Below are 27,254 nucleotides of genomic sequence, written 5' to 3'. Positions count from 1 at the left end.
AGAGAAGGGGCCCTCCGGACTTGCCCCAACTGGGGAGTGCTGGCACCCCTCTCCAGTTCGCGTCTACTGCCTTTCAAAACTGGCTCCTGTATGGCAGTTAATGCAAGCCCCCACCCTCGTGGAAAGATCACTGACAAGGCGGCCTCATCAGAAGCACCAGACTCCAGTCCCAGCCCTGCCATGCCCAGAATGTGCCCTCAGGCAAGGCATTTAAATCCTTCAAGTCACAGATCCCTCCTCATAATTGGGAGCAATGGTTGAATTTATTGGAGCATTTGAGGATAAAGAAGAGTACACATACGGAAGTGCTCTGTAAAGAATGTAGCCTTATAAATGTTGGCTATTTGTGCATTAAGCACTATTCCATGTTGAATCCAATGTTGAAATTGTCAAATTGAATTTTCTGGAATCATAGAAATAAAGCTTTAGTTTCTCATTCAAGAAACTTTAAGCATCAGGCAGGCAAACTGAGTTTTGCAAGGAGCATGAGAAGCTTTCCCTGGGCCCCTGAAAGCACGCTGCAGTTGGCATCTAACCGATGCATCGCCATTTAGTTGAGCTCTGCTTGCAGCTGGGATCGGCAGCCTCCGTATGAAGCACATCTAAGTATCTATTGCAGGGCATGTAAATAAAACCTTCACAAAGGTAAACTGTTGTTCGGTTTTACAGCCTATTCACACATAACTTTTATGCTCCATTATGATATACAGCTTCTATATGTTTGGAAGTCCTAGAACATCATTCTGTGCGGTGTCCTTTAAGTGACTGGTTGATAAACGGTTATTTACTCACCAGCTTTCACGGCCCATGAAAGCCTTTAAACTGGAACGCTGTCCCTAACTACCCATTAGTGATCATGGTAATTCTTCCTGATGGGATGTGAGCCAGTTATCTTGACAGGCTTAGTGACATGGGGAGGCAGGTTGGGCAGGATAAGAAGGAGCTCATGCCCAATCCAGGGTGTTCTACTGCATTGTCTGAATCAAAGGCCATGCCTACCACTGGGACATAACATGGCATGCACTTGGCCAGGCGCGGTGGCTCATGCCTGTAATCCCAGCACTTTGGGAGGCCAAGGTGGGTGGATCATGAGGTCAGGAGATCGAGACCATCCTGGCTAACACAGTGAAACCTCGTCTCTACTAAAAATACAAAAAATTAGCCAGGCGTGGTGGCGGGCGCCTGTAGTCTCAACTACTTGGGAGGCTGAGGCAGGAGAATAGCGTGAACCTGGGAGGCAGAACTTGCAGTGAGCCAAGATCGCGCCACTGCACTCCAGCCTGGTGACAGAGCGAGACTCCGTCTAAAAAAAAAAAAAACATAACATGCACTCTCAGCACATAGTGATGACTGAGCCTCCAACACCTGCCTTCTGCTGGTTTCACACCAACATGACTGTGTTTACCTGCATGACACAGTTTTATGGCACAGATAAGGGAGTCAAGTATGGCTGTTCCATTTCCTGGTGGCACCTGTAAACTCTTCTGTGATGTAAGGCAAATCACTTTTCCACTCTGGGAAGGAGAAGCAGTCCACAGCTTGATAACAGAATGGGTTCATATTTTGCTTGTAACATTGTTGGTTGGCATTCACGAAGTATTTTTAATAGAAATTATAAATAGTAGTCTGAAAATGTTTAATGGTTATTATAATAACAATAGTATTAAGTATTAATAGTATCAAGTATTGAGTGCTTATTACTTGCCAGAAACAGTACTAAGCATTTTATAGGTAATTTTCATGATATTTATGGTAAGCCCATGAGATGGGGTTTGTCTTTTCCATTTCACAGATGAGAATACTGAGGCTCAGAGAGGGTAATTTGCCCAAGGTTACAAAGCACCAAAGCCGAGGCTCGAAGCCTGTGCTCTTGACCACTCCTCCATTGTCAGCAGTGACCCTTGTGTCCTTTATACTTTCTATATTTCCCAAATTTGAAAATGGATTGTTTTAATTGCACAATCAGGAGGACGTTTTTGGTTAGCTTTCTAAGTTAACCATCAAAAATTGTTAGCTATACACAGCTGATGTATGAGAATATGAGTCTGATCAGGGCACCAGGTGAAAGACGAGAAAGAACATGGAAAATGAGGAACCAGGAATAGAGGAAGAAGTCAGAGATGGAGGAGGAAGAGGGAAAGCAAGCACAAATGGAAAAAAAGACATCTTCATGAAAGAGAATATGAAAAGGAACAGCGGAAGGAGGTTGGAGTAAGATGGTGAAAGGCTTTGAATGTCAAAGAACTTTGAACTCTATTCCATCTCCGAAACCAGTGCCACTTTTTACCTTATGTAGATTTCATAACACGAAGATGTAATGAATGTAAAACAGCTGTCAACTGGAAAAAGGAGGAAGTAAGTGTTGGCACCTACAAAGCTACAAAGACCAATTTTTTTTAAACATGAGATTACTTAAGTGTCATATTTACAGTCAGAATCACCTTATTCTTTGAAGTAATGAAACAAGATGATTTTCACATTTTCAAAGTACTAATGAAAACCCAGCACACTTAATTATTGCAAATGCTTAGATGCATGTGATCAGGGGTCATGTCTTCTAGTGGATTTTTTAATAACAAATGCTGTTATATACCATCCTCAACAGCATCTGACACTGTCTCTACACTCAGCAGGTACTCCATAAACATCAGTGGCTAGAGTTTCCAGGCACAACTCCAGCCTCATCAGGTCACTGGAATATTAAGCAGAGAAACTGAGGCAGAACTCCAATTGTGAACCAACCCAGTGGCTGTAATCCCAGCACTTTGGGAGGCTGAGGTGGGTGGATCACAAGGTCAAGAGATCGAGACCATCCTGGCTAACATGGTGAAACCCCGTCTCTACTAAAAATACAAAAAATTAGCCAGGTGTGGTGGCGGGTGCCTGTAGTCCCAGCTACTTGGGAGGCTGAGGCAGGAGAATGGTGTGAACCCAGGAGGCGGAGCTTGCTGTGAGCCGAGATCGTGTCACTGCATTCAAGCCTGGGCGACAGAGCGAGACTCTATCTCAAAACAAAACAAAACAAAAAAACAGAAGACTACCTCTTGGAGCTTCCTCAGGTATTCAGGACTCAGCCCATCATAAGACTTCCCCTGGCACAGCGGAGCTGTGCACTCATTGAGCACCCTGGGTGCCAGGCACTGTGTTGATGCTGCAGAAACAGAGACAAAGAAGGCAGACTCCTGTCCTTGAGGACTCGCAGGGACTGGTGGGACAGAGTTTGTAGATGGAGGGTGTCCATGGGTCCTGCACTGAAGGCTAATTGAGTAGAGGTGAGATGACGGGTACAAGGATCAGGGCAGGGACCCTCTTAGTGAGGATGCACATGGTCTACACTATCCCTCTGCAACTGTGCAAGAAGGGAGCCTGCTTTCCTGCACAAAATGGGAGAGAAGAGAGAATATTTGCTTTAGCTTCGATTTGTTTTGACCATTGAGCCCAGCAGACACTTAATTACTTTTCCACTTTATGTGGAAAGTGGTCACTTTCCAGCCCAGAAGGGCCGGCCCTAGCTCTTGGACTTCAGCCCCATTCCTGCTGCAGCTCTCTTGGACATGTTTTAGCTCCTCAAAGGTGCCATATTCTCTCCACTTCGGACTTTTGCACTGTGTCTTCCTTCTCATGGGCATATTCTTCTCCCCTCACTCCCCTCTCCCCCTTCACCTGGATAACTCCATTCGGCATTTCAGTGTCAGCTTAAGCATCACATCTGAAAAGAAGCCTCTCTCCCAGACCAGGTTGAATACCTTGCTATCTGCCCCTTAGCACAATGTTGTTCCTTTTTCATAACTCTTATCACACTTGTAATTATGTGTTTATTGTCTCCTGCCCCTCTAGACCATGACCTTTATAAAGGCAGGGCTATATCTGCCTTGTGGCCCATCGTATTCTTAGCATCAAGAGCAGGACTAGGCACAGAACAGATATTCAATAGGTCCTTGTTGAATGAGTGAGTGAGTTACAAGGCATATCTCCATGGAAGAACAACTTTCTGGCAATTGGTATAAGTCCCTTGTGAATTCCTAGAGGATGGGACCAAGCCTGACTCATCTTTGTAACTGTGGTGCCTTGTATTGTGCTGAAACGCTGTAGTCAGTGAACTCAAAGATGGGGTGCAGAGGAAGGGAGAGTGTGAGGTGGGATTTCCCAACACCAGGCCCTCCCCACTATCCAACCCCAGAAGACCAGATAAATTTCACCTACTGAAGGACATCTTTCCTCTCCAATGCAGCCCCAAACTTCCTCTTCTCGACTCCTACAGGCCTTAATGTGTGTGCTTTTCAGTTAGCCCTTGTCACACCCGGTCTTTTCATGTCCCTCATGAGTTCCTTGAAAACAGAAACTGCAGCTCCTTTTCTTTATTCTCTTGGCTCCTAATTCCTTGTACAGAGCCAGTGCTCAATCTATGTTGATTGAGGGCTGACAAGAAATTGAATTTGTTTCCAAAAAGATTGTATAAGCTCCTTCCCTGGTGGACTTTGAAATATAGGGTAGATTTCCAAGTGTGCGGAAAGCAGAGTAAGAACCTTTCTGGAAACAAAAAAGTAAATCACGTAAGTCCCTGTCCAAGCCTTTGACTATATGAAAACAAGTGCCTTACTGACACTGTAAAAATGAGAAAACCTCTTTTCGGCTTCCTTCATTTTAGACAAAGCCTGGCTTTGTCACATATGCTCCGGTTGCAGAGGGCTCTGGCATAATAGGCAGCCTTCTCCACTCTGACTTAAAGTAAACACAGACAGGCTCTCATCCCACAGAGGACAGAATGAGCAGCTTACTCCAGAAAGCTGAGGACAGATTGCCAGCATCAGCACAGAAAGGATCAGCTGCACCACAGAGACGACCCTATTACTTCATGCACAGAGCTGGGCTTCCATCAAGGTCCTTCCATGAGGCCCTTGTCTCCACACTTACTGGCGCATTGCCCTGGCCCACAGATAATGTACAAAATCTTGCCTTGCCTTTGCATAGCGTTTCGCCTTGCAGGATCTCTGCTAAGCCTCTCGCCACCTTCCCTCATGGGCAGACAGAGGAAAGGCCCCCTTACAGGGATCCCTGGGTGTGTCACTAATCCATCCGCCTGCTTCTATGTCACATTTAATTACTCACTTAATACAGAATTAATCTGTACCGAGACTCCAGACTAATGAGATGCTGCGAAGCCTTCAAATTGGGGATTACAAACTGCAGCATGTTGTACCAAGGTCGGTCTGAATTGTTCTAAAGCTCTGATTACTACGTGATCACCTTCTTTTTAACCTGAAACCCTTTAATTTTCATTTTTCAATAGCAAAAAATTTTAGAGCTCTTTGGAGGAGGCAAAGGGTGCTGCTTGGTTGTTTAACTACATGAAAGCTTTAGTGATCAATATCTAAATCCTCAGCACTGCACTGAAGCCAACTCCCTCTCAGTAATCTTCCCAATGGGGTATTTCACCTTTGCCTCAAGAGAATAAGAAACTACATAGATCCTCTTGGTGGCATTATGCGGGGAAATAATGCAAAGGTTAAATAGATATTGTCTTAAATGTATCTGTACTCTTATCTAGTTTAATAATCAGAGAGTCCCCATGCAATCCTTTTATCCCAATTCCTTATCATGTGGGTCTCTCAAAGGTAAAGACTTTGTATCCCACCATATTTGCTGTGCTCAGGAAATATGGGGGGCACAGAGAGCTTTCTGGACATTAACTATACACTCCACACTCCTGTAGTGTCTAATACACTAGCTGCTAGCCACATGTGGCAATTGAACAGTTGAAATATGGCTAGCCTGAATGAAGATACACTATAAGTGTAAAATAACCACCAGACTTTAAATTTTTCAATGTAAAAAACAGATTTTCAATTTTTTTCTATTTGATTACATATTGAAATGATGTTTTGGACGTATTGGGTTAAATCAGAGTTTCTCAACCTCAGCACTGTTGATTGACATCTGGGCCAGGTATTACTTTGTTGTGGAAGGCTGTCCCCCAATGCATTGTAGGATGTTGACCAGCATCCCATCCACTAAATGCCACTAACACCCTCCTAGTTGTAACAATCAGAAATTGCCCAGTGACATTGCCAAGTGACATTTTTAGATATCAGCAAATGACTCCTGGGGAGCAATGTCTCCCCTGGTTGAGAACCACCAGGACAAAAATATATACTATTAAAATTAACATTACTATTTCATTTTACTTTTTTAAGGTAGTTACTGAAGAACCTAAAATTACACATGTGGCTTGCCTTTGTGGCTTGTATTGTCTTTCTATCGGACAGTGCTACCCTAACCTGTGAGCATCTTGGGATCGAGGTTCATGCCTTTTCATTGCTGTATCACCAATATTGAGAACAGAGCTCCTGGAGACCTTGTACTGGGGACAGAGTCAGTGAGTAATGCTTACAAGTGGAGTTGGTAGGCACTGGCCCATTGAAGATACTCAGGAGCATAGGAACATAGGACAAATGCTAGAAAGTCACAGATCAGGCCCACAGGTGACAGAGGAACACACTTACAATAAGTCACAGAGTTTCAGTAAAAGTAAATTCTTAGTAATTGTTATGAAATCACAGGCTGTCCCTAATAGCATATATACCACTGGATAGAGACAACCTCAGGACCCCATGTTGTCTTTTAACTGAGAAAAGCTTTACTGGAGTCAAAACCAGTTTTTTCTTTAATGTATCATTTGAGGGCATCACATCTCCATCAGCACACAGGTCCACAGGTCCCTTTGCCACTACTTTTTCTACGTTTCAGTCTGTTCTTTCCTCTTTTGGGTTTACCTTCCCACCCATCACGTCCCACTCAGACCATAAAATCCTCAAAAGTTTGCTGTTCTTAAATCACCCAACGTACCTTTCCATTCACCCAGGTACTTCCAGCCTCTTCCACAGTGGTCACGTCTCCCAGGTCATGAACTCTTTACTCATACCCCAACCCTCCACCTCCAGCTCTTTCTAAAATTGTTCCCTTCCTGGTTCTTCTCCTGATAGACCTTAACTTAGGTGCATAGTTTACGGCTAAGGACAGTCTCTAGGACCAGGTATCTCTCATTTACTCTATAAGGCTCAGGGCTCCTGTCACATAACCTACCTCCATGTCCCCGTGAAGGAAAAAGAATTTTTGCCATGTCATTTTATCTGTTAGGTTCCCTTTGACTGAAAGTAACAGAGAGCTGCAACTCCAAATAGCTTATAAATAAGAGGTGGCTAGCACCACGGTTAACTTGGCAACTCAGTGAAATAATCAAGGACCTAAATGCTTTTTATCCTTTTTGTCTGATCATTCTTAATGCATCCACTTTGCCCTTAGGATTGTTCCCTTCATAGTCCCAAAATATCTGCAGCAGTTCCAGGGGGCCCATTAAGAGATAATGTCAAGAAGCTGAAAGTGAACTCTCTTCTCCCTGGGTCTCTGTGGAAGAGTGGGACAACATTTCTTATAAGCCCTCAGCATATTGATCACATCTCATGGGCCAGAACTACATCAGGTATCTATATCTAAACAATAACTGGCAATACAAATGGGACCACTATGATTAGCTTAGACCAGTGATGCTCAAAGCATGGTCCTCAGACCAGCAGTATCAGCATCACCTAGGAAGTTAGAAATGCAAATTCTCTGACTCCATCTCGATCTACTAACTCAGACATTACTGGTGGGTCCCAGTAATTATTGGTTGATTCCAAGGTGATTGATTCCAAGGCACATTAAAGTTGGGGAACCACTGGGTTAAACCAATCAAGACCTGCTTCTGGGTGAAAGCCTGACTCCCTTGAAACATGTAGTCATGACAAAGGAGGGTGGATGAACAACACCAGGGTTCTTTTATGAAGGAGAAAGGAGTGATGGAAAAATAGGTGTTGAATAGATAGCCAACATTATCTGTTAGAATCACCATGTAATTTTTCCCTTTTTTAAGACCCAGCCTTCTGGTATTACAAGCTTTTTTTGAACATATTCAGTAACCAATAACTGGCAAGGATATTTTCAAAGAACATTGTTGATATGCTTAGAAAAAGTTTCTATTTCTATACAACATCCAACAAAAACAACAACTCTTCAGCAATGCACACACCGTCTTTAAAAGTTATCCTCAGGACAATTCTGTACAGTAGAAAGAATAGTTATTATTTTTATTTTCATTTTAGTGGTGGGAACACTGAAGCTCAGAAACGGCGGAATCACACAGCTCAAGGCCAGGATTCACTTCACAGGTCTTCCAGCTGCAGATCTTCTGGAACATCCTCCAACAGAACTCTGTGGGGGGTGACCTCCTGCAAAAAAAGTCTTATATGGAGAAAGCTATGAATGTTTCAATGACTTTCATCTGCATGGCCTTCTCTAATGCAAGACATTGGAATTCCAACTACAAGAAGATCTGACAGCTAGAACAAATGGCACAGATTTCCCCACCACTGTTAATTGTACAACAGAGGGATTTTGCATGCTGCTGCCCAAGAAAATAAAAAAAGCATTTTTATTCCCCACTATAGCTTTAATGAATTAACTAAAGTTGAGCAAAAGAGATGCTACCTTGATCACATTGAAATTACCCAAGATGTTTTTCTCTAGAAAATCCAAAAGATTTTTAATTCTACTTTTGTGAGCTAGAGATACGGATGTTTTTAAAATTCTAAATAGGAAAAAAAAAGAAAAGTGGAAAAAGCAGGTACATTACACAATGAAATAAATGTCAACAATGACTTTTCAGCCAGAGGACCCAGGCTGTTGTGTTCTTAAAGAGCCATCAAACCAGGAGCTCAACCCTCAAAGATGCCCTGGGAATCCTGGAACACCAGAACCCAAGAGACAGGGCCGACACGTTTCTCAATCTCAGAGGCTCCAATCCCCTTGTATTCTATCCATTCTGCAGGCCTGCCAGGAATGCCCTTCAGATCCTGGGAGCACTTTTTACTACAGCAGTACTGCCTAAGATGGAAATTCTATGAGCCTCCCAACCTCTATCCGAGCCTGGGTCCACCCTGTGAGATTTTGGGGCCCAGGAGACAGAGGATGTCATATGACGGGAGATTTTCAGGAGAAAACAATTTTCAACGAGACGAATGTCAGCAGATTTCAATGGAAATCCTGAATAAAGGACAAGGGCAACATTATCCTAATGTCCTTGCCCTAGGGCTTTCCAAGATAATCATTTCCAGATTCTCTACTCCTGGTCCTGCTGCTGATTTGCTACTACTTTTCTTCCTTTTATGGACTCAGTTTACCCAAAATGCTGATCTCTGAGCCCTGAGGTTGTATGATTCTGTGCTGGACCAGCTCTCCAGGTATAGGTTCCAGCATCTCTCCAACATGCTTAGCCTAGATCTAATGCTGATCACCAAGATGCTGTCACCAAGGATCACTTTCTTTTTGATAAAGAGATGTCTCTACTCCAGTTCCACAGGATCCTGGCACATCTGCCAAGTCCTGTCCCTGACCAAAGTCATACATCTTCCTGCGAGAACCCAGGTGGAAGAGAGCACATTCCCATCTCAGCCCTGCAGGAGCACGGGAGTTCAAAGCCTGGGGAAGAGCTCTGCCTAAGCTAGGTTCATGAATGCTTTATTATTGTTCTGCTGAACAGTTACCCCCATGCCAGGCAAGTCAGAACAAGACTTCTAAGCTATGGTGATAGATGTTTGCAGGGAACCCGTGGGAGTTATTAATATTCATGTTCCCGTCACACTTTTGCAAGTAATGGAAGCTTGTTTTCTGTAACACATCATTAGGTGAGGAAGACAGGTGACCTCCTAGAGTTTTGAAGCACAAAGTGTGGTCACCCAAGACTCAGAAGGGACTGAGGGAGGAGTAAACAAGGTGAGAGGGTTGAAAGTGTCGTATTTTCTCCTTTTGGAGGCTCACAAGAGATCCTTTCAACCCCTACAAAGTGGGCAGTTGTGGAGCCTGGGAGCTGTTCACTGTCTCTCCCCTCTCACTGAGGACAGCAGGACTCAAAATGGGATGTCTGAGACCACAGGTTTGAGACAGGAGAGTGGGGAATTTGGATGCCTGCGTTGAGCCATCTTGCCTGCTATAGAACACTGGAGGGACCTGCAGACCCAGGACCAAAATGTCAAGTAGTCATGTGAGCCAGAGCAAGAGCTCACCCACTGCCACTTTGAGCTCAGGGTAGACCAGATCCAGAGCAGCAAAGGATTGGAGGGAGGGAGGGTAAACATGTACAGCAGCTAAAAGAGCCAGTCAATGGCGTGTGGGCAGGACAGCAATGATTTCAAACAGGCCTATTGAAGCTGCCACTTCCCCTCCCCGCTCTAAGGAATAAAGTGCCCAGCCAAAACAGAAGCTGCTTTCACGCACCCCAACACTGCTGACACTGTATTGCGTCTAGGTGTGTAGCCTCTCTGCCTCTGTGCGTGTTTCCTCATCCACAAAATGGGCATAAGAGTAACATCTCATTTTGTTGTGAAAGAGTTAATATACATAAACGTGCTTGGAACAGCACCTAACATGCAGTACACTCCATTAAATGTAAGCTATCATTACAACTACTATGAGTATTACGTGTGTCTATTTTCCTCCATAGACTGAGTTCTCTAGAAGCAGGAACTGTGTCTTATTATATTTGGTACCCCAAAGCCCAGCACTGTGCCAGACACAATTTGGCTACATAATAAATACCTAATAAATCAAAAACTCGATGAATAAGGATACATTCTCTACTCCTACCATCCTCAGGCTACACAGAGTCATTTCTTCCTAACAGCATCAGGTCATTAATTCCTTCGACAAATATTTTTTGATCTCCTGCTCTGGGCCAGGTACTGTTTTGAGTGCTCAAGGAGCGGGGGAGGCTCAGTTATAAATAGAGTGGTGAGGGACAACCTGCCTAAAAAGGTGATATTTGCAGGAGGCCCAAAGAAGTGACAAAGCCAGCCACATGGCTCTAGGGAGAAGAGCCTTCCAGTTAGAGGAAAGAGAAAGTGCCAGATTCAGCTTGTTTTTACTATAGTGCCTCAGGGGCATCTGTCACAGCCATACTAAAATGGAGAGTGTTTCCTTCAGCACCTGGGTGGTAGAAGTCACTGAGGGTGCATTCTTCCACAGAATCAAAGCAGTCAAAGAGCACCAGCCCTTCATTAACTAAGCTGTGTCTATAGGATGAAACTGGGTTTCTCAGCCTGATGAGGAAGAACACTTATGAAAATTCCAGATCTGTTTCTGTCTATGTATCACAAACTTCTTTTTTCCCTGGGCATATCAATTAAATGAGATATCTGGAAAATGCCTAGCCTATTACCTGGCACATCATAACTGTTTTTAATGGTTATTACTGTGATTTCAGTCTTCTCCCTTCACTTTCCCCAACCTCCACCCTTCCAAAATGCTACAGAGGAGGAAAAATACTGGAGGGGCTTTTATGCTGTGTCACTATTTGGGGAGCATGGGTGGAGATGTGGAGGAAAGGGACAACTGGCTGTTAAGGTGTGTGTTCTGCACCAGACTGTGAGCAGCTTGAGAGTCACAATCTCCAACTCTGTGACTATGCACACTGCCCAGCAGAGCATTTGGCACATAGTAGATATTCAGTAAATGGTTGATGAAGGAATAAATGAAAAATAAAGTACAGTACCATACACTGGAGCATGATGCTGTATTGTGCTCGCTTCCAGGAGCCCTGCCATGCCTCTCAGCCAGCAGGAGCTGGTGACACCCAGGGAGAGAGGCTTGACCCAGACCTTACATCTCAGGAGCTTAACTCTCCTACTGTTTCTTGAGCACACTCCCTCAAATGCCACCTGGTGCTTTAGGTTGCCTGTGAGTGGCAGCCCACAAAGGGGCTTTGGGTGATTTTCCTGCAGTTTAGCTTTGTTGGCATTTAGATCAATCATCCCTTTCTGTAATATTAAACTTTAGCTCAGTGTTCTCAGAGAAGATATAAATTATTAAACAAAGGAAAGCAACTCTGGCTTCAGATCAGATGGTAATTAGCATCACCTAGCACTGAGACAAGTCCCTTCATGTGGTCCATGTGTCAGCGTAAGGAGTTGAGGATTTGGCAACGATGCTCAAGTTCTGACTGATATTAATCTCAGTTGTGCCTGGACCCCAAAAGGACTAATTGAAACAGTTCAGGCATTCACCATCACTGCAAGAGGGAGGGAAGGGAAAAGGAGAGGGGAGGGGAGGGGAGGGGGAGGACAGAAGAGGGAAAGAAAAAGTAAATTTTAGTATAAGAACAAAGAGAATTTACAATGACTGCCCATCTTCTATGTACCATGTATGGTACATATGATCCATGGTATTCTATGTACCATGTAGGGTACATGGTAACATATTTCATTTTAATTTATACATCATGAAGTAGGTGCTATACCCTCTGTTTTGCAGATGATGAAATCACTGTTCAAAGAAGTTAAGTGACTACCTAAACACACGCAGCAAGCAGAGGAGCTGAAATTGGAACCCGGGTGATATAGTTTGGCTGTGTCCCCACCCAAATCCCCTGTTGAATTGTAACTCCCACAATTCCCACATGTTGTGGGAGAAACCTGGTGGGAGGTAATTTAATTATGGGGTTGGGTCTTTCCTGTGCTGTTCGCATGATAGTGAATAAGTTTCACAAGATCCAATGGTTTTAAAAAAAGTAGTTTCCCTGCACAAGCTCTCTCTCTCTTTGCCTGCCACCATCCATGTAAGATTTGACTTGCTCTGCCTTGCCTTCTACCATGATTGTGAGGCTTCCCCAGCCACATGGAACTGTGTAAGTCCATTAAACCTCTTCTTCTTCCTAGTCTTGGGTATGTCTTTATCAACAGTGTGAAAACAGACTAATACACTGAGTCTGCCTCATACTAAGCTGCCTCTTCTCAGAAGATGGCACGGGACCCTGCTGGTGGCCACAGAGTCCATGCCAAAAGGCTCCATGGGCAATGAGCAACAGTGCCCTGGGAAAAGCTTAACTGTGGGCTATGCCCTTGGAATGAGTACACCAAGAGGGAGGAAGGAATCTTTACACATTTCAATGGCATCAAAATGTTCTTTACTGTGGAAAGAGGAACAAGGTCTTTCTTTATAGCAAATTGAGTGAAAGTCATGTAGTCCTAGAGCAGTTTCTCAACTTTTTCTTCACTATGGTCCCCCTAAAGCAGCCTTTTTAGATACTATTTTCCTAATCATGAAATTTTAATACCACATATATACTGTATATTATATATATATGGATATATCTGTGGTTTATACATAAAAAGAATAAGATTTTTTGCTGCCCTTCCCTCCCTACACCCCAGAAAGCAGAACTTGGGTCCCACTGAGAATGCACGTCCTACAGCAAGTCAGGGTCAGTGGTTCTTTCAATCTTTCCACAGAATTTGTTGTGGGCTTCATAGGTGGGCTTCAGGCCAGAGCACCTTACAGTCATTTTCCCTCCTGAAAAGTGCTGGGATTTACTCTAAATTGGCTCATCAAAGAGAAGGGGAAGCTCAATTGAAGTCAAGAAACACAGGAAGCTAGGAGTGAGGTAGAGTACAAGTAGCCTTATTTGTGGCAGAGGGTCTGCAGGATGGGACTCCAGCTGAAGCTGGCTCAACCCATTCAAGTCCGGCAGGACCCCACCTCCACATTAGTGTCCATAATGCCCCTACCCTAAGGTACAGGACTCCCAGGAAGGCAGGACTCACATGCCCCTGCAAGAGCATGCTGAGGCATGGCCACACTCACGTCAAAAAACCCAGGGAATTAGGACAGGGAGGATCCTCAATTCTCCCTAACTAACCTTCCTATTTCACAAAGAGGAAAGTGGAGTACAGAGGGAAGTGACTCAGCCAACGTCAGAGTGGCCTTGTTAATGGCAAATGGACAAGAAGGCAGGTCCTGATACCCTTTCCAGGGTGTTCGGTCAAATCTAGCCCTGGCATATCTCAGCAAAAGATGCTGATCAAGATCCAGCCCAGTGCCCTGCTCAAAACAGGCTCTATAGTAGGTTAGAAACATGCAGAAGTCTTCCCAACCACACGTGTGGCAACAACAAATGGCTTGCAGCAGTGGTGCCTGAGATGCCTGGGCCCAGGAAAAGTGAGGCAGAGAGACAACCTTGCAAATCAATACCAACATACTCGACTCCATTCGGGAAGCTTGCACTGGTGTTGCTCACAAAACAGCAAGAAGAAGCACCCACAGTAGTTGGAGGCATTATTTGGGGAACATTGATGTCTGAAGCAGCTCGTTTGCATTCTTAGAACCAGATAAACTGCAAGAAGACTTATCCTTCAAGCCACAACTGTAATACCACCTCTTCCAGGAAGCTCTCACCAACTCTTCACTCCATTCAATCAGAAGTAAGCCCTCCTACCTCTCAAAATACTCAAGTTGTATCATTTTTGTGGCACTATACTGCCTTATATCATAATCACTATTGCATTCACTTTTGCTTATGGTGTGTCTCTCTTTCCAGATTATAATCTATATTTTAGATGTAGACATAGAGCTAGAAGCTGGGCACAGTGCCTCACGTCTGTAATCCCAACACTCAGTGAGGCCAAGGTGGTGGATTATTTGAGGTCAGGAGTTCGAGACCAGCCTGGCCAACATGGCGAAACCCCATCTTTACTAAAAACACAAAAATTAGCCAGGCATGGTGGCAGGTACCTGTAATCCCAGCTACTCGGGTGACTGAGGCACAAGAATCACTTGAACCTGGGAGGCGGAAGGTGCAGTGAGCCAAGATTGTACCACTGCACTCCAGCCTGGGCAATAGAGTGAGACTCCATCTCAAAAAAAAAAAAAAAGAAGTAGAAGTAGAAGAAGAAGGAGGAGGAGGAGGAGGAGGAGGAGAAGGAGGAGAAGGAGGAGGAGGAGGAGGAGGAGGAGAAACAAACAAAAAGATATAGATCTAGAGATGTATATATTTTACATTCCCTTTCAATGTCTAGAACTGGTCTTTGCCCCCAACATATACCTAGTATTTGTTGACTGAATACTCTTATGTAAAATCTATCAGGGGCAATAAAAGATTACAAATGATTCAACAAAATAGAATTCAAAGAAGAGAAGCCTTAAAGCATTGGTTTTTTCTCCTAATTCCAAAAGCAAATCCTCCTCTTGGAACTCAGAAAGTGACAAGAGTTGTTGACACAGGAATATGGGGGGAAGAGGGAGTTAAATCAATCAGGGGTCAAAACAAAAATCTTTATTTTCCCAAAAGTCCCTTGGCCTCTGCCAGATGCTTTTTAGGAGGAAGAGATTTCACTTCTCAGGGATGATCCCCATAGAAATGGGGGTGAAATTCAGTTGAAAAGGTAAATTAAAAAAAAGAGTTAAAAGAACACCATCAAAAGGCACATAGAACTCCCAAGTCAGAGTTCTAATTGGTCAGGCAAAATAGGATTGTGAATAGAGCAGAAGGCTGCACTGCAAAAGACCCTCAAACTGCCAACAGAAATCTGAAATCCTGAACAATGAACACCAGGCAGGTTTGGAAGAAAATGCTACTTCAAAGATTCCTAGTAAGACCTTTTTACCCATCTGGAGAGACCACACACACACACGCACACTCACGCTTATGCACATAACTGATGAGAATGTTCCCAGGCCTTGGTAACCTTCCAACAACCATTGTTGCCAACTGCTGTGCCCTTTGGTCCCAAACCACCTGCCTGGTGCAACACAAGCCAGAAATTCCAGCTGAGCATCCCAGGACCATCAAAGTTTACACTAGCCAGGTGACTTCCAAGCCTGAGGGAACAGCCAGCTCAAACATTTCATTTGGGATCACGCCAAAAAGCAGCTGCCTGAATAAGAGGACCATAACCAGCTCCACTAAGATTTCCCCTCTGGATAAGAAGGGTCATTGGTGCAGCCAGGATATGCGCCGTGAGGCAGGAAGAAATATTCAGGTAAAAGAAGCACAGAATGTGATAAAGTCTATGTATTTCTTTCCAGGGAATTTCAAACCTTCTTGGACACAAAGACCTAGACATGACCACTGACATAGCTTCTCTTTGCCCCTCTATAGCTATCCTAAATCATAAAATAGCTAGAACTTATCCAAGATCACATAGCTCCGGAACTCTCACCTTTAAGCATATACTATACCATGTCTAGTGTTAAGATCCCAGGGAAATCCTCGTAGTTTGTATCTCACATGCTCTCACTGACACAGAGTAACCCCTCAATCTCTCCACTGGGATATATGCATGTTCCTGAGTATTTATCCAATTCAGTAAATTAAATGAAGCCTATTCAGCATGTGCTAGGTGAAAATCAGGACTAGATGCAGGGCCAGCTCCATCTGGTGGCAGGAGTCAGGGCTCTCCTCATTGCAGCTCACCCCCAAGGAGAAGGTGCTTGGGGACCCACTGGCCATAATGCTGGGTGGGATGTTCTGTGCAATGAGCAAGAAGCTAAATCTTCTTGCGTCCTTGATCTGCTCTCTGCCTGCCTTGTTTAGTCACTGCCTTCATTTCCAGATCATGTCCTCATATTTGGTTAGTGTGGTAAATTAAGCCTTCAGCTCCCTACCAACCCCCACATCCCGATGCCTCAGGGTTATAATTTAGGCCAGTTGTGCTCTAGTCTATACTTCCCTAGACCATCTCCCTATTAGATTCAGCTGTCCTCATCCTTCCCACCACCAGAGTGATCAAGACCTGAGGATGGGCCTCAGACAAAAAGACAAAGGAAGCCAGATTTTAGTCCAGTTCTTGAACTCCTCAGGATGCAAAGAGGATGCCATGACACACACATGGTGAAGCCAGCTCGCCCAGGCTATGAGTTCTATGTGGGGCTTTTAGCCAATACTCTGTAGTAATAAATAGCATGCAATTGTCTGACCTTGTCTTCATGCATTTTCACCTCAAAACCAGTAGTGGTGAACTGGGACTGAGTGAAGAGTCTGGTTTTCAGGATCTCACCCATGTCTATCTCCATGTTAAAGATACAAAGATCAATGACCCATGGTCCTTCCCTTCCTTCAAGGAGCATACAACCTAGTGGAGACATAGATTTCTGACAAGTAGTCAGAAAAAAGGTAGTCTGTGCCCTGGGAACAAAAAAGAGGTCATGATGGATTTCAATGAAAACATTAGAAGAGGTTTTACAGGCCTTGAAGGATGAATCGGATTCTGATGGCAAGGAAAGGAAGTGCAGTCCAGGTCAAGGGAACACGTGAGTAGAGACTATGAAGCATGAAAGGGTGTGCAGTTTTGACTCGGACGGATATCAGTGGTTGACACACTGGGTGTAGGAAAGGCTCCATGTTACATGACTCGGCTTTTGTCCTTTAACAAGTAAGCAGATAATATAGGTTTGGAGTATTTATTTTCTGAAAACTTCCCTACCTCTCCCTTGAACTCTGGACTAGCAAAGCCAGCTCATGGGCTTGGCATGCCTCTACTTGTCGTGGTCACACACATCTCAAACTTAATGTGTCCAAACCAAACTCTTGCTTGTCTCTCCAAATCTACTCTTCTTGAAGTCTTCCCCACCTTTCTGCTGCTTGAGCCAGAAACCTAGGAGTCAGGTTATATTCCTTTCTTTCTCTCACACTCCATAGCCAATTCATCAGCAAATTCTAATAGCTTTACCCTGAAAATATATGCTGAATCCAACCACTTTCTACCACCATCCCCATGGTTACCACCTTGGTCCAATCACTATTATCTATTGCCTGATTTTTTTTGTTTGTTTGTTTGTTTGTTTTTCAGATGGAGTCTTGCTCTGTCACCCAGGCTGAAGTGCAGTGGTGCGATCTTGGCTCACTGCAACCTCCGCCTCCTGAGTTCAAGCGATTCTCCTGCCTCAGCCTCCTGAGTAGCTGGGATTACAGGTGGCCACAACCACACCCAGCTAATTTTTTGTATTTTTAGTAGAGATGGGATTTCACCATGTTGGCCAGGCTAGTCTCAAACTCCTGACCTCATGATTCACCTGCCTCAGCCTCCCAAAGTGCTGGGATTACAGGTGTGAGTTACCCTGCCCAGCCTGAGTTATTAGAAGAGCTTCCTTTCTGCCACCCAGAGTCTAACCTCTACTCAGAAGCCAGAGTGATCCTTGAAAAATGTAAGTTAAATCATGTCACAGTCACTTCTCTGCTCAAAACCCTTCAGTGGCTTCCCCTAACTCAGAGTAATGGCCAAAGTCCTTACCTTGGCCTCTGTCCAACGAGACAGGTCCCACCATCCTCTCTGAGCTCTTCTGCTACCACTCCCTCCTCCTGCCTCACCCCCACATGCTGGCCTCCTTGCTCTTACTCATTCACCAAGCATGCTCTGCCTCAGGGCCTTTACACGCGCTGCTCCCTTGGCCTGGCTCGTTGCTCTCAGGTACCTGCACACCTCACTCTGTCACTCCAGCCAGGGCTCTACTCAATCACCTCCTTGTCAAAGAGACCATTCCCTGATCTTCACATGTGAAAAACAAACTCCTACAGCAATCACTCTCTTCCCCTTACCTTGCTTTATTTTTCTTTGTAACATTTATTGCCACCTGATGTATTGTACTTTGTTTTTCATATATCTCCTTCCACTAGAATGTAAGCTCTATGACAACAAAGACTGTTGTATTCACAGATGTATCTCTGTGACTAGCATGGTGGCTGGCACATAGTAAGTGCTCAATAAATATGTATGGTGAATAAGCACAGAAGTACACACAGTGCTATTTTGTAATGTCTAGATCAAGAAGGTGCATGTCTAGAGTCAGAGACACCATCAAAGACCACCAAAGAGGTTCTTATAATGATTCAAGACAGTCATGGATGAGGTCCAGAGCTAGGGCAGATCCAGGGCTTGCATATGTTTATATACACACTTATGTTATTGGAAGCATAAATAAATAGTGGGTCACTGATCATGTCTAGTAGCTTCAAGTCACAGCAAACCCAACTCAAAGGGACTAGAATATTAACGCGGTTCTTTGTGTCCACCAATAAGCATAGAGAGAAAGTTTCCAGAGATGGCTAATTTAGCAGCTCACTGATAACATTGTGGACCCAGTTTTTTCCATCTTTCTGTTCAGACATTCTCAGCATTTTTTGTTTTGTCCTCTTTTTGTTATGTCCCCTTATGGTCACAAGGCAGCTATGGTGGCTTCAAGCATTACATCCTCAACTAGCAATCCTCATCATCCAGAGACTATTTAAGAGAAAGCATTCCTTTCCCAGCACCACTTTAAGAGTGGGGGGAGCTCTCCAGAAATCACAGAGCAGATTTCTCCTTCCATACGATTGGCAGAGTTTAATCCCATGCCCATTCCTAACCAGTGCCTGGCAAGGGAATGGGAGAGCTGTGACAACCTTGGCTTAATCAAGATTTATACAAGGGCTGAGAAGGACCACTGTCCCCTGAAACCAGTGTCTTAGGATGCCTGAGCCAAATTAGAGTTCTGTTAGGAAGGAAGAGGGGAAGAAGAGCTATTGTCTGTTTGTGACAGAATGAATAACAGCCTGGGAGACATCCAGTTCCTCCTCCCTGGGGCCTACAAATGTTGCCTTATGTGGCAAAAGGACTTTACAGATGTGATTGAATCAAGGATCCTGAGATGGGGAGATAAACCTGGATTATCCAGGCACAGCCAATGTAATCAAAAGCCTTCTTAAAAGAGGGAAACAGAGGGAAATTTGAAAAAGAGAAGAAGGCCATGTGATGAAGGAAGTGGCGATTGGAGTGGCGCGGCCACGAGCCACCAGAAGGTGGAGGAAGCAAGGAACAGTTTCTCCCCTGGAGCCTCCAGTAGGAACCAGCACTGCAAACACCTGGATCTCACCCCTGCAGGACTCATTTCAGACTTCTGGCCTCCAGTACTGTAAGGTGATAAAGGCATGTTGCGTGAAATCACTAAGTGTGGCAATTTGTTACAGCAGCCATAGGAAGCTGATACAGCTGGGGAACCAATGATGTCCATCACAAGTAGAAAAGCACTGGAAAAGGCCTTTTGGATATTAGGAAGACTTTCACTCAACTTTTAATAAACAGGGGCTTCAATAAAAATTCATCACAGCCCCACCTGCTTCTGGCTTCTTCCATAGCAAGATGTTGGAGGCTGAGGCCAGCCCTGGGCCAGTTCTCTTCCTCTTGGCTTGGCCTCTTATATAGCAGTAGCTTTAGGAAATATTATTTTCAGACCTGACATAGAGAAATCATCTTATTTTTTAAGAGCATTTGCTTCTCTAGCTTTTTCTTTCTTTATTTATTTTTTCCCCAGTGGGAGGAGGAGAAAGAGAAGACTTCATGCCCTGAAGTAGAGATAATTACCTTCCGGATTTTAAGACTGCATTCCCACTGCTTATGCCATTCTGATCAAAGTCAATCATGAATTAAGAACAAACTGGGGCCCTCTATTCACTATTTCTTTAAATAATCTTTCTTCCTCTCCTCTTTGAGGAAAAAAAATTTTAATCCAAAGACTACTATGAACCATAATGATCATGTTTCACGTTTATATTCTCAAAGAACATCAGCATCATTAGGCAGTTAATGCATCTGCCACTTCTCTTGGTGACGCAGGTCAGTACCATTCTTCTCTCTGAGCAACAGCCATCCAGGTGCCGTGAGATTCAGCCCTCGCTCATCAACTTGTCATCCATCAGTCACATAGTCAGGGCTGGAAACCAGGTCAGCAGAACTGCAGATCTTTCCAGCATACATAGGACCAGTAAAGGACAACAGCCTCCAGAGAAGATTGAGTTAAAAAAGAAAAAGCTTATCAATTAATAACAGGATTTAAGTGGGTTGTTCCCATTCTTTAGGAGAGATAAGATTTGTGACTAATAAACACAAAACAGAAAACAATGTAAAATCCAAGAGCTACGTTGTATGGCACAGACAATAGAGCTGCAGCAATTCAGAGAAAGGAGAGGTGATTGAGGAGGTGTGTCCCCGTGGAGTTTTCTTTTTCCCGTGGCTTATATCAACTAGAATTGTCATTCTCAGAGAGGTGCCCTGTATTACACAGAACACATATACGTTCTACCTAAAGACAAAACAGCGACTACATCCACGGCAAAAGAGAGCACATTAGACATTGGTAAATCGGGCCTCTTTGCCCCTGTTATTGACTGACCTGGATTTAAGAAATCTCCTATGTCTTAGTTATGGCATTGCTACAAGCCTGTGACCCAGCCTGGATCCCTGCTCTGAAGAGACAACACAGACAGGAACTTGTATGACTTGAAGCATCTTATCATTTACTGAAATGTGCTATTTCTTTTAAGGAGCCCAGTGTCTCACTTAAGGCCAACAGGGGATGTCAGTGAATTTTTTTCAGATAAGACAGAGATGAGTTAAGTCAGTGGTTCCAGACTTTGGGATTTTATAGACCCATGAAACATCCTCTCCTCTCCCTCTCAAAAAAATGTGGGTGATTCAGGAACCTGCAAAAAAATTAGGAATTTGTTATTTTACCAAATAAAGGGACTTGAGAGAGAAAAAAGCAGCAGCTATTATCTACTATTACCTCATTTTATTTTTAAAGAAGAAACTTCAACACCAAATAGAGTAAAAGGACCTAATCTCAGAATTCTAACAGATAATACATTTGGCTTTATGAAAAGCTCACTCTATTATTTTTTTCATCTCATTGCAGACGGGTGAAAATTTTGCAGTGTTCTGGCACCAACTACACACCTGCATTTGGAAACCACCGGGGTGAATGCTTCCTGAGGTCTCTTACAGCCCTTATTTTATAAGATCCCATTTGCCATTTTACCTTTTCATACAAATTCAAGGAAAGCCATGCCACATATCTATCTTGTTCCTTCAAGCCACAGTGACAGACTGTGCCTGCAGAGGACAGTTCCTGAGGGAACACTTTTATCCATTCACCTATCTACTCATTCATTCATTCATTTATCATTTAATAAGTACCTACTGACTATCAAGGACGATATTGGGAAATGGAGACGCAAAAAGGAATTTCCAAGCCCTACTGACACACACATCATGAAACAAGGAGACAAAGTTGCAGGAAAACCTACAAAAGCGGTGCCAGAGCCCATCCAGGTATGATGATCAGAAGGCGAGGGGCTTTGGGGCATAGGGAGGGTGGGGTAGCATGTACGTGCTGCCCCCCACCAAAAAGTACATCTTTCATTGTACATACCCCGGTAATGATGCTGAGCTGACAGCAGGCATATCTTCAGATAAGCAGACAATGATACATCCCACTGTTCTAATTCTGGAACTGCTACGCCACCTCATTAATATGTGAAAATGTGTTAAAAAGCTGCTGATAAACAGCTGCACAGAGGCAGAAATAGTGGCTCCCATCACATTTGCAAGCTTTATTGGCTCTCCAACATGGCGTAAGAAAGGAAGCTTTGCCTGCATGTATAAACTGGGTAATTTGCTATAATGCTCCACTTTATTGGTAGACATTTTGCCATATCATGTCTCCCCAACCACAGTTTAAGGACACTTCTGTTTTACACAGCTCTGTAAACTGCCTCTTTCTTAGGAAGAACTGTCATGTTGACTAGCAACGTTGCTTTAACATTCCAATTTATCAGTAAAACAGAAGATTGACTAGCTTCCATGCATTGCACAATTTCTAGCAACTGAATTTCTGCTTGCTCAGAGAGCATTTGATTAAGAAATTAAATACTAGTTATATATGAATCAGTGCAAGCCCTGAGTTGACTGAGGCCATGGAAAGTGCAGTTCTTAGGCAAGGGGAGTAAAATTTTACCCTAATCCAAGACCAGCCCAAAAGTTAGAAAAGAGGCTTATTCAAAATGTTACAGCCAGAGCAGATTTTCAAACCTCAAGGGCACTACTTTCCAGCTCCAGGAGCAAAACTCCCAATTTACCTGACCTCAGGGATGGCTCTGCTTCGTATTTCTCCAGCTACGCTTCCAGCTAGAGAAAAAGTCCCACTGAAGCACAATCCAATTACTTCCTTTCTCCTGCCACCTCTCCCCTTTCCGGCGACAGATTGATGGGCTCCTCAGGTGCCTCCTGAGTGTGTCCTGAGACAGGGAACAGAAACATTGAGCTCACCGAATTGATTTCCACCTGCTACCTATTTAGACCAGGCCTATGGAGGTCATTTTCATCACTGACCTCCCCTTGACCCCTCACCCCCTGCCCCACCCAATAGAGGAATTACAGCCGGTTGGGGGAACCCTCTGCTCTGGATAAATATTATACTGTTTGCTATTTGGTACCAGGTGGCAGCTGCTCCCTTCCTTCTGGGTTGGGGATTATGTATTTGTATAATTTTTATATTATGTTTATTTTCTTGGCAGATGGTTATCTCATTATTGGGGTGGCATGCTGGAGAGAGGAAAGGTGTAACTCTAGGGGTATGGTCTGCTTGATAAAAGGCAGATAATAAAAAGGTGGGTTTTTTTAACACAGAGACGCAGAACTATATAATTTAACCAAATGCAAAGAGCCTTGGATCCTGCAATTATCCAAGCAATGCTTGGAGCAGGGTAACTTAGAGACTGGATTTTCTTTCTAGAAGCATTTAGATGACTCTCCTGGCACACATGTCTCCTTTGGCCTAGTTCCCCTGGACCCCCATTTCCATCCTACTCCCTTACAAGAGTGCCCAAACCGGCTTCTCAGGGTGTCTCCATCTCTAAAAAAAATGTGAGTGCTTCCTGGCAGTGCTGAGAGAAGGGGGCCTTAGAATTGCAAATACAGCATTAACTTAAAGCCCTTGGTATAAAATTTGACCTAATTAAGACACTAGCGGGGCAAAGCATTCCAACAGCAATTACACAGGTTGTAAAGGGGTGAAGCACCTTTTAAAATCAAGAAATGCTTTTGCCAGAAATAAGCGCCCCTGAGGGTCAAATGAGGAACTGTAAATGCAGGACATCACTTGCCTTGACCTCAAGTAGGGCGCTTCCCTTCTCTCAGCTGCCACAAATGTCGCTGGCCTGGGGACGAAGCACTAGATTCCCTCTTCCCTAGACCTCCATTATCTCTTTCATGGACAGTTTCTCAGAAGCTGTGATGATCTTTTCATTTTACCCGCCCTGCTAAGCCACTCATCCCTTCACAGATTTTGTTTGAGCACTTATCATACGCCAAGACCTGTATCAGCTTCTAAAGATGCAGAAAAGGATCAAACTAACAAGAGAATGACTTCACATGATAATCTCTAGACCAAATATAATTTGTGGACATTTTTTGCAATTTCTCCTGAAGTTCTCACAATGGGAAATTATTCACTCAATTCTGTTTTGAATATTGAGCCCTTATTAGGCAAGGGTACTGTGCAAGGTGCCAGAAATACAAAAATAAGTAAGTTATAATATCATCCCAGTCCCTGAAAGTCATAAGTCTAGCGGGAAAAAATAGGCATACGCATAAACACTTGAGACAACAAGTAATATCCCTTGGTCGTACTTGGGAAAGAGAGGCACACAGAATCACCTAGCTGAGACAGCACAAGACTCGAAATAAAGTTCAGTGGTCCTACTTGGTATTGCAGTACAGGTTCACCCACTTTAAATTAAGTGAACAAGAGATAAGAGTACAGGCCAGACTGCATAAGTTCAAATACCAGGTCCTCCACTTTCTATGTGTGGTTCCGGGGTAGTTACTTACATTTTCTGCGCCTCCATTTCCTGATCTATAAAGTGAGCTAATCAAACCCCCTCTCCAAGTTGTTTTAAGGATTAAAGACAACATATGTAAAGCAACTGCCTCGATGCTCTCCCAGTTCCATCATTAGCTGTGTAATGTTGGATGAGTTATTTGAACTCTGTGCCTTAGCATCTTCCAAATATCTACTTCCTAGGGCCATTAAGAGAATTTAATGAATAAACACAAGTAACCTCTTATATGAAATACCTGGCACAAAATCTCAGTTATTATATTGATGTTTTTATTAACCACAAATATACCCTCAATGTAATAATTAAAAAGCTTTACATTTTAAATTATGTTCTCTTATTCGAAGAAAAAGACCATCAGCCTGGAAATCAGAAATTTAAGAGGATTTAGGAAAATTGATTAACCTCTCTGGACCATGGTTTTTTCACTGATAGAGCCCCCTCCTTCGGAGCCTTCCTGACAACCTCCTTCCCTGGTAGGCAAAGTCGGGGGCCACCATGACACACCAAGAGCACCTGGAGAAACGACTATCCTGGGTTGCCCTGGGTCACTTACTAGTTTCCTAATTCATCTGTGAGCGCTTTGAGGGCTAGGACTTTGATCTCACCTATGTATCCCATAGAAGGACCTAAATAAATGTTTGTTGACTGAGCAAGTCCCAAGTTTTTAGCTGAGATGTTTGGGGGCACTGAGAGATTCAATTGGCATACTTAAAGTCAACCATCTAGCTAGCAGAAAATGTGAGCCTGGAACTGAAAGTTTTCTCATTCTTACTACAGTATCTTCCCCCAAGACTACAAAGTCAGCATCTACAAAGTGAGAAATTGGGAACGATTGTTTTCTTTACAAATAACTCTTTATTTCAGGAGTTTAACATCAATTACCTTTAAATTGCAAGCTACTCCAGTAAAAAAAATTAATTTGATTTAGAAAATGTCAATGTATCTGCAACTCGTCAGTAATATACCTGTTGCTCAAAGCAAATGAGGCTGGATCCCGACTCACAGTTTTAATTGATGTGTATTATTAGGATGACTAACGCCATCTGTGGGCTTGGGGTTGGTTTGTTGTTGTTGTTTGCAAAGAGAAGCAGCTGAAAAATTAAATAAAGAAATCATGACTCTAAGGCTGTCATTGGTTCTTACTTAATTCATGGGCATTTATCCAAATACTCAAAGAAGTGGAATGAAATATTGAAGCACAAAACTCAAATTATTTTCACTCTAGGACAATGAGGTTTTCTCATGACCCCAAATCACGATTGTAGAACATTAAAACAATCAAAACAGTGATTATCTTTTACATTCCAAAATGAGCCCTTAAAACTCAGAGACAAGTTTTAAAAGTCAAGACTTGGATTTCTAAGAACCAGTTTGGGGAAACACAAAAATTAGCTAACATTTTCTAGCCAAAATTCTGGATGTATTGACATAGGATCTGTTCCATCCTGTGCTGGTAAGTGGGACTTCATGGAGTCTTCGTAGTATCAGCCACTTGGAAGATGCTTCATGGAGAGGCTGTCTTCTGTGTAATCCTCTCTTGGGAATAAAGAGTAATTGCGAGGAAGGGGAAGTGAAAGAGGCTAGGAGTGGAGATTAGGGGAAAAGAGACATTCCGAAAGGAGCCTCATGGATGGCACCCATGTATGTGCACACACACAAAACCATATACACTCCTCACCTGTGGCCCTTGCCTTCAAATGCATTCCATTGCAACATTCACGGTCCTTTCCTGCCTCCAAATCAAGAGCATGGAGAAGCAGGAAGAATTTCTGCAACAGCAATTTGGCAAGTCTAAATCAGATCATCGTCCTTTCATAGATCATGGTGGTATTTGTGATCACAGTACACTATTACCCTTGTTCATCCAGACTTTTTCTGCATCCACCACATCTTAAGGCCACTTTAAACTTGGCCAACAGGTATGCTACGCTACACAGCTAGCAGTGAACTTCACCTTCATCTTAGCCTATAGGGATGATATAATTTGAACATATTATATATTTCCCTCAAAATTATATAAATATGTGAAATTCCTACATTATTAAGGGATTGAAGCTACAAAGTTATTTGTACATATATTTAGAACAGTTCTCACATTATGCAGAAATTTCTATGTTTACATGTCTGTCTCTCCCACTAGACTGTTAAGTATTTTAAGTGTCAGAACCATTTTTGTTGGGAAAACAGCAATGCCTGACATGCCATTCAATTAATATTTGATAAATCAGTGAACAAATGTACACATGCCCAGGGATAATGTGGCTAAGGGCCCAGGTTCTGAGATCAGACTACCTGGATTCTAATTCCAACTCCGTCCTTACTAGCTGTGTATGTTTGGACAAGTTACCTCACCTCTCTATTCAGTTTTTTATTCCTAATATATGTTGAAATCACAATACTATATACTGCATAGAAAGTATACATACATGGAATGCATGTGTCTGACACAAAATACTCAATAAATGTTACACTATTATTATTGAAATTCAGGATGGACCACTGTAGCTACCAAAAGACTCCAGGCATTTATCTGGTTTAATCTCCTAAAACCCCATTTTGTAAGACTTCATTTCATAAGCTGAGGCATGATTCAACGGCCTTCCAAAATGTGGACGAGTTCCCAGGCACAGGTGGTGGGGAGCAGCTGTTTTCCATCTCTGCTGAGGACCAGCTAAGAGTCTTAAAGAGCCCCATGAGTGATTGGAGTACGAAGTATTAGAAATAGCTTCCTAATGTT

At 43.4% G+C, this 27,254-nt stretch overlaps 1 long non-coding RNA gene across 1 annotated transcript in view; it reads right to left on the bottom strand.

Annotated features, from left to right (window-relative positions):
• Positions 1 to 27,254, bottom strand: part of LOC129014477 (uncharacterized) — a 48,822-nt gene that overhangs the window by 19,064 nt on the left and 2,504 nt on the right. The window contains exons 2-3 of the long non-coding RNA XR_010122957.1: positions 25,483 to 26,286; positions 22,754 to 22,912 (exon numbers count right to left, since the gene is read on the bottom strand). This is a non-coding gene — a long non-coding RNA (uncharacterized LOC129014477). The remainder of the gene's footprint in view (positions 1 to 22,753; positions 22,913 to 25,482; positions 26,287 to 27,254) is intronic.

This window comes from Pongo pygmaeus, chromosome 1 (assembly GCF_028885625.2).
Source record: "Pongo pygmaeus isolate AG05252 chromosome 1, NHGRI_mPonPyg2-v2.0_pri, whole genome shotgun sequence".
Lineage (NCBI taxonomy): Eukaryota > Metazoa > Chordata > Mammalia > Primates > Hominidae > Pongo > Pongo pygmaeus.
This window is presented reverse-complemented; position numbering and strand designations above follow the sequence as displayed.